The 7,011-nt window shown below is 37.3% G+C and overlaps 1 protein-coding gene across 2 annotated transcripts in view; it reads right to left on the reverse strand.

Moving 5' to 3' along the window:
• yipf7.L (Yip1 domain family member 7 L homeolog) overlaps positions 1-7,011 on the reverse strand; it is a 42,495-nt gene that overhangs the window by 33,801 nt on the left and 1,683 nt on the right. The window lies entirely within an intron of this gene.

Genomic DNA, 7,011 nt, shown 5'->3' on the forward strand with positions numbered 1-7,011 from the left:
TGAAAATTCGCCTGGCAAAAGGGTGTGAAACTTCGTAAGTAATTAACTCTTTTGCTAACGAATTGTCCTCTACGCCTGCAGATGGTATTTCTGGTGATTTTTCGCTAGCGACAGCCACTTTGCCCCATTGAGTTGTCACAGTAATGGGAAAATACAGTTTGATCTTGATGAAAAATTGGGTTGGGCACCCACATTTGGCAAGTAATTTTAATAGGTGGGAAACTATGCTGCCAAAAGGACTGTCCCTCACATTTCAGTAGAACCATGAGAGTTAGCATGATGTTCAAAGTGTGGGTATCACTGAGTACACCACCCCCTTTATGATCTTCTTCCCAAAGGTAGCTTCCTGAGAAAAAAAATATACAGTATACAGCCCATAATGGCAAATTAAATATTTGAGTGCATCCACAGAAATTGCAAGAAATTACAATCGCCATTGGTCTTAGAACTATAGGGGGCACATTTACTAAGGGTCGAATATCGAGGGTTTAATCGACCGATTAAATCCTTTGAATCGATGATTCGAAGAATTTTAATCCATCGATCGAACGAAATTCCTTCCATCAGAAATTAGCTAGAAAGCCTATGGGGACCTTTCCCATAGGCTAACATTGATGCTCGGTAGGTTTTAGGTGGCGAAGTAGGGGGTCGAAGTTTTTTTAAAGAGACAGTACTTCGACTATCGAATGGTTGAATAGTCGAACGATTTTTAGTTCGAATCGTTCGATTCGAAGTCGAAGGTCGAAGTAGCCAATTCAATGGTCGAAGTAGCCAAAAAAATACTTCGAAATTCGAAGTATTTTCCATTCGAATCCTTTACTCGAGCTAAGTAAATGTGCCCCTGGAGTTATTTCTAGGGATGCACCGAATTCACTATTTGGGATTTGGCCGAATCCCCGAATCCTTGGTGAAAGATTCGGCTGAATACTGAACTTAATCCGAATTTGCATATGTAAATTAGGGTCAGGAAAGGAAAAAGTGGAAAAAAGTGACGAAAATTCATGTGATTTCCCTACCCGCCCCTAATTTACATATGCAAATTAGGAATCGGATTTGTTTCTGCCAGGAACAAGGATTCGGCTGAATTCAAATCCTGCTGAAAAAGGCCGAATCCCGGATTCGGTGCATCCCTACTTTCTCTATTCTCTACTGGTATCATGTTTTTTGCCTTAGAACCTAATAAGGATTTCAATGTATCTAATTTGGAGCTATATAAATGGTCTGGTTAAATGCAAGATAAACAGTGGAAACTAACGTTGCCTAGCCAAAAACACAAAGAGACAAATCTATCAATATCCAAAATCTTGATTTTTCACAATTTGAGTAAATGACTAGGGATTCACCGAATCCACTTTTTTGGATTCGGCCGAACCCCCGTATCCTTCACGAAGGATTCGGCCGAATACCGAACCGAATCCGAACCCTAATTTGCATATGCAAATTAGGGGTGGGAAGGGGAAAACATTTTTTACTTCCTTGTTTTCTGACAAAAAGTCACGCAATTTCCCTCTCTGCCCCTAATTTGCATATGCAAATTAGGATTCGGATTCGGTTCAGCCGGGCAGAAGGATTCGGCCGAATCCGAATCCTGCTGAAAAAGGCAGAATCCTGGCCGAATCCCGAACCGAATCCTGGATTCGGTGCATCCCTATAAATGACGGGCAAAAATCTTGATATATCCAAGTTTGAGTTTTTGAAAGTAGAAATTTGGAAAATTGTATAATGAAAAAATCTCGCAAATCACCAAAAAAACAACTTGTTGGCAACTACAAGCTGCCGAGGAATCAACAGGAAGGGGCACATTTACTATTGGTCGAATATCGAGGGTTAATTAACCCTCGATATTCGTCCGTCGAAGTAAAATCCTTCAACTTCGAATATCGAAGTCGAAGGATTTACCACAATTCGTTCGAACGATCGTAGGAAAAATCGTTCGAAGGATTTTAATCCATCGATCGAACGATTTTTCTTCGATCCCAAATTGCTTAGAAAGTCTATGGGGACCTTCCCCATAGGCTAACATTGTATCTCTGTAGGTTTTAGGTGGCGAAGTAGGTGGTCGAAGTTTTTTTTAAAGAGACAGTACTTCGACTATCGAATGGTCGAACGATTTTTAGTTCGAAACGTTCGATTTGAAGTCAAAGTCGTAGTCGAAGGTCGAAGTAGCCAATTCGATGGTCGAAGTAGCCAAAAAAAACCTTCGAAAATCGAAGTTTTTTTTATTCTAATCATTCACTCGAGCTTAGTAAATGTGCCCCGAAGTGTTTGTAAAAAAAAAGTCAAGCTTATGTATTTTTTAAGTGTATTAAAACAGGCAAGATTTTACAACCTTGTTGTAAATGGATGTAACAATGCAATTCTCATTTGTTATTGACTTTTTTCCCAGGATTTAATGAGATGAGCATTTAAACCAATTGAGTTTATTCTTAAATAAGCTGGAGATTGTAGGGAAAATAATGTGATTGCTGAAAATAATTAGCTACAACTTTCACTAAAAATAAATCTGCCTCTAAACAGCAGACTTGGCATGGTTCACTTATAGGATTTGCTAATTAATATCTCTTTAGATACACTGGTCCCACATTTGTTACATAAAATGAGATTGTAAGCTCTACAGTGCAGGGACCTCCTTTCTCTTGTCTCTATGACACTAAGATCTTCATCGTAAATGTAACTGTACTTTTTACTGACCCATGTTTGTTCTATTAATAATTATTATTACTGTTCAGCTTTACAGTGCTGCGTACATAAATAAATAAAATTATAAATAAAATTATACAGACAAACAATATATACATTTTCTGTGGGACTGGCTGCCAGTGAAATCTGGACAAACAATACTAACAAGTTGATTAAAGGGATACTGTCATGGGACTTCTGCACTTAAAATTCATTTCTCAAACAGATTTTTTTTATATTTTAAATCTAACATGGGGCTAGACATTTTATTCGTTTCCCAGCTGCCCCCAGTCATGCGATTTGTGCTTTGATAAACTTCAGTCACTCTTTACTGCTGTACTGCAAGTTGGAGTGACATCACCCCCTTCCCATCCCCCCCCCCACAGCAGCTCATCAGAAGAACAATGGGAAGGTAACCAGATAGCAGCTCCCTAACACAAGATAACAGCTCCATTGTAGAGCTAAGAACAGCACTCAATACTAAAAGTCAGGTCCCACTGAGACACATTCAGTTACATTGAGTAGGAGAAACAACACCTGCCAGAAAGTGCAAAAAATACACTTGCTGGTTCAGGAATGACATTTTATATTGTGGAGTGAATTTTCTGCTGTGTAAACAGTGTAATTTTGAAATAATAACTACATCATAAAATCCTGACAGAATCCCTATAAAATATCAACATATCTTCCAAAGATTTACTTCCCATTTATAACATGTATTTTGTGAGACGTTTCAGTACAGCCGCCCTGCTCTCTGCGCATGACCCAAATCAAATCATGAACTTTTCTAACTATTTGACATTCAGTCCACTCATTTCCATTCTACTTCTGATTTGATAGGTGTACTCTGCCACAAGGTACAGAGGGGACATGCAGAGGAAAAGTATAATATGCCAATGTTATAATCATTTTTAATTAATTTTCTCTCCATATTTAATTGATTCATGCATCATGCTTATGCTTTGCTAAATGCTTTAGCCTCAGTCCCTTCACTGGAATCTTGACTGTTCATCCATAAGTCATTACACGAACAGAGAGCAATCTTTTAAGTCATTAAATATTTATATAGCCTTGTGTAAGGTGATGTTTTATGGGGTGACAAAATGGCTTTTCTTAAATAATACTGTATAATAACTCAGTCCTCCGCCACTCCTGTCGAAATTTTGCAATAAGAAACACTGATTTATTGTTGTCTGGTCTCACCGGGTCAGCAATAAATCACTCACGGCCAACTTTGGATATTTATGGCTTCCTCACACATAAATGCAATATTTAAAAAGCATGATTTATAACATTCTGCAATTTAGATTCAACTTGTAAAAGCAGTGCACTAAATGATATGTCTATTATTATTATATGTAAAAGTGGAAACAAACAATCTGAAGGAACTAGAAATAATCTTCTACATCGATACTTCCTGAACAGGAGCTCCTTTGTTATTTTAGGCTGAGCACTTTTTGGGTGCCTTTCATTAAGTATGATATTCGACAAAATGTTTGCTGACATTTTTAAGTACAGACACATGTAGAGGTTAAAATGCATGTTCAAAATAAAAAGAGCAAGGGCAGCTTAAGCTTCATCAGCTAAGCACCCTAGTAGAAAAATGCAAGGAAATTAGCAAATATTTTTGTAACAACTCTCTATTGGCAAAATCCCAACAGAGATAACATAGGGAAATTTATCATAAGGTGAACTGCTTTTTTAATATCCTGCAATTTTTATCTGGATTTTATCTTGTAGCAAAATGTGTAAGACAATTCAACATCCTTATCATATTATTATACTCACGTAGATCTACCTTTGAATTGTTTGTTTGTTACATTAAGGGGCATATTTATCAAGGGACGAATTTCGAATTTGAAAAACTTTGAAATTCGATTCAAAAAGACCAACTGAAATTAAGTTTGAATTTTTTTTTGTCTGAATAGGTCAGTTTTCGATCAAATAGGTCTGTATGCGGCCAAATTCGAATTGTACGAATTGAAGTAATAGTGCATTCGATTGAATTCTAATCGAATCCACCAATTTTCTCCAAGTAGGTTCTAGGGGGTCCCCCATCGGCTAAAACAGCAATTTGGCAGGTTTTAGATGGCGAATGGTCGAAGTTGAATTTATAAAGAGACGGTACATGATAAATTTCAATATTCAATTTTTCAAATCAAATTTGGACTTTTCCCTAGTCGAAGTACACAAAAAATAGCTTGAAATTCAAATTTTTTGAGTTCTAAAATTCACCTTGACCTTTGATAAATCTGCCCCCAAACGTATTAATTTACTTGTCCTTAAAGTACATAAATATTTATTTATTTTCCCCCAATCTAGTTTTTTTTTCCCCTCCTGCAACAAATGTATTTCTGGGTAGAACCCAAGGCTTGAGTATAGTTTGAATGACGTACTGAGTAGGGTTATCCATGCCTACTTGTCTGTAGACTCAATGCAGTTTTCAACTGTTACGAACATTGTGAGAAATGATTACTATAATCCTTTATGAGTCATTGTACTAGTGCTTGATTTGGATAACTCTATACTACAGAAGGGTATGGTGTTTTCAAGATTCTATGCTAATGAATGCTCCTCTTTAAACTTGAAATCATTTCTCATGTTCTTTCCAGCTGACCTTTTTACCTAAAGCAATGGACGCTTAGCCTATTATCCAGCATATTTAAACTTGGATGTCAGAAAGTTAGTTTAACAGAAATGATGTAGAAGGAATTGAGACGGGAGAATATCATTATTTCTAATGTATTTCTTAGCCTTAACGAGCCTGTAAAAGAACAGATATATTTTCAATAAGAATTTTTAGTGTCTACTTGCTCAGTACACTAGCGTCTAAATAAAGTATTGATTGAGTTGCACAGTAAGATGAATTGCTCACTGCGGGGAAATGTACTATGACCATCACAGTGGATGATGAGTAAAATTTGAATATTGGTTTGTGAAAGTCAATAATAAATAACAAAAAAAAAAACCTTTCGGCTTGGCTACTTGTGTTTACGAACACGATGTAAGAATTTGTAGAAGCGATCAGAACTGATTATACTATTTACATGAAAAGTTGATATGCTACATCTAAAACCCAATGGACATCAAAAAAGTGCTAAACTTACTGTAACATTACATAATGAAGCGGTTAGTGTTTTATTTTGTTCCACTTGCAATGTTTTTTAAAATAAATCAATAGCAAAAGCATGCAGGCTGAGAGTGTGGCTCTACATTATAAATGTCAGATTTGGTATTTTAACATGCCTAAGACATACTTACCCTAGCGATCCAGAAGCTGTTAGAAAGCACAATGAAAGATGAATTGTAAAATATTTGATTTGAAATAAAAAAGCCTGAACTGTACCTGAAAGGCGATAATAATAATAATAGCCTATAAATACTACAAAAAAGTTGTAGAAGTAACAATCAAAAAGGTAAAAAAAACAAGGAACCAATTACATCACTTGCAACGACCAATGATGAAAATATTTGTAACAGTAGTAAAAAGATGTGGGTTGAGAATGTGGCTCCATTAAAAATGTATGGTTACAGAGGACTCAGAGACAGCCAATGAGCGGTCAGTTCTTTTCCTTGATGTTAAATGTTTAAGTGGATATTTTAAATGTTTAAGTGGATACCTTAAATGTTTTAGCAAAATGAATGTCAACAAGGGCCTGGGTATAATTGAATACACCCATTAATACTTAGTTCAGTTTTAACAAGGTCTAATTTTCTCAAACCACTTTTTATCAGGTTCAGTGAAAGGTTCAGGGAGGAAAACAGATGTAATTTCAATATTTAAAAAGGGTTACAATTTCTGCCTGGCAATTATAGGCCTGTAAGTTAGAAATCTGTTGTGAACAAGTTACAGTATTTGAAGATTTGTTAAGAGATTGGCATTATCAGTAGGAATCAACATGGTTTTATGCAGGGTGGGACTGGGGGACCAGGGCCCACCGGGACCGCTGTCCAGGGCCCCCCTCCGGCCTCCCCCTCCGCCCCCTACTATGAGGCGCTCGGCGTGCACGCATGAGGGTGCGCTCAGCACAACGCGCATTCACAGGCGGTGCGGCACCGAATTTTTATTTGTGGAATCCCATGTGGTGAGAGGGGGTCTGGCCCGGCAGGGGCCCATGAGGGTCGAGGCCCACCGGGTTTTTTCCCGGTATCCCGCCAGGCCAATTCGACACTGGTTTTATGAAGGACAGGTCATGTCAAACAAATGTAATTGCTTTTCTTGTGATAAAATAAGTAGGAACATGGAACGTTAGAAGTTTGCAAAATTTAATGCAGCGGTAACTCACAATTCCTTCACATTGCAGGAAATAGCTGTGTCTAAACGTCTCCAAT

This window comes from Xenopus laevis, chromosome 1L (genome assembly GCF_017654675.1).
Source record: "Xenopus laevis strain J_2021 chromosome 1L, Xenopus_laevis_v10.1, whole genome shotgun sequence".
In the NCBI taxonomy this organism is placed as follows: domain Eukaryota; kingdom Metazoa; phylum Chordata; class Amphibia; order Anura; family Pipidae; genus Xenopus; species Xenopus laevis.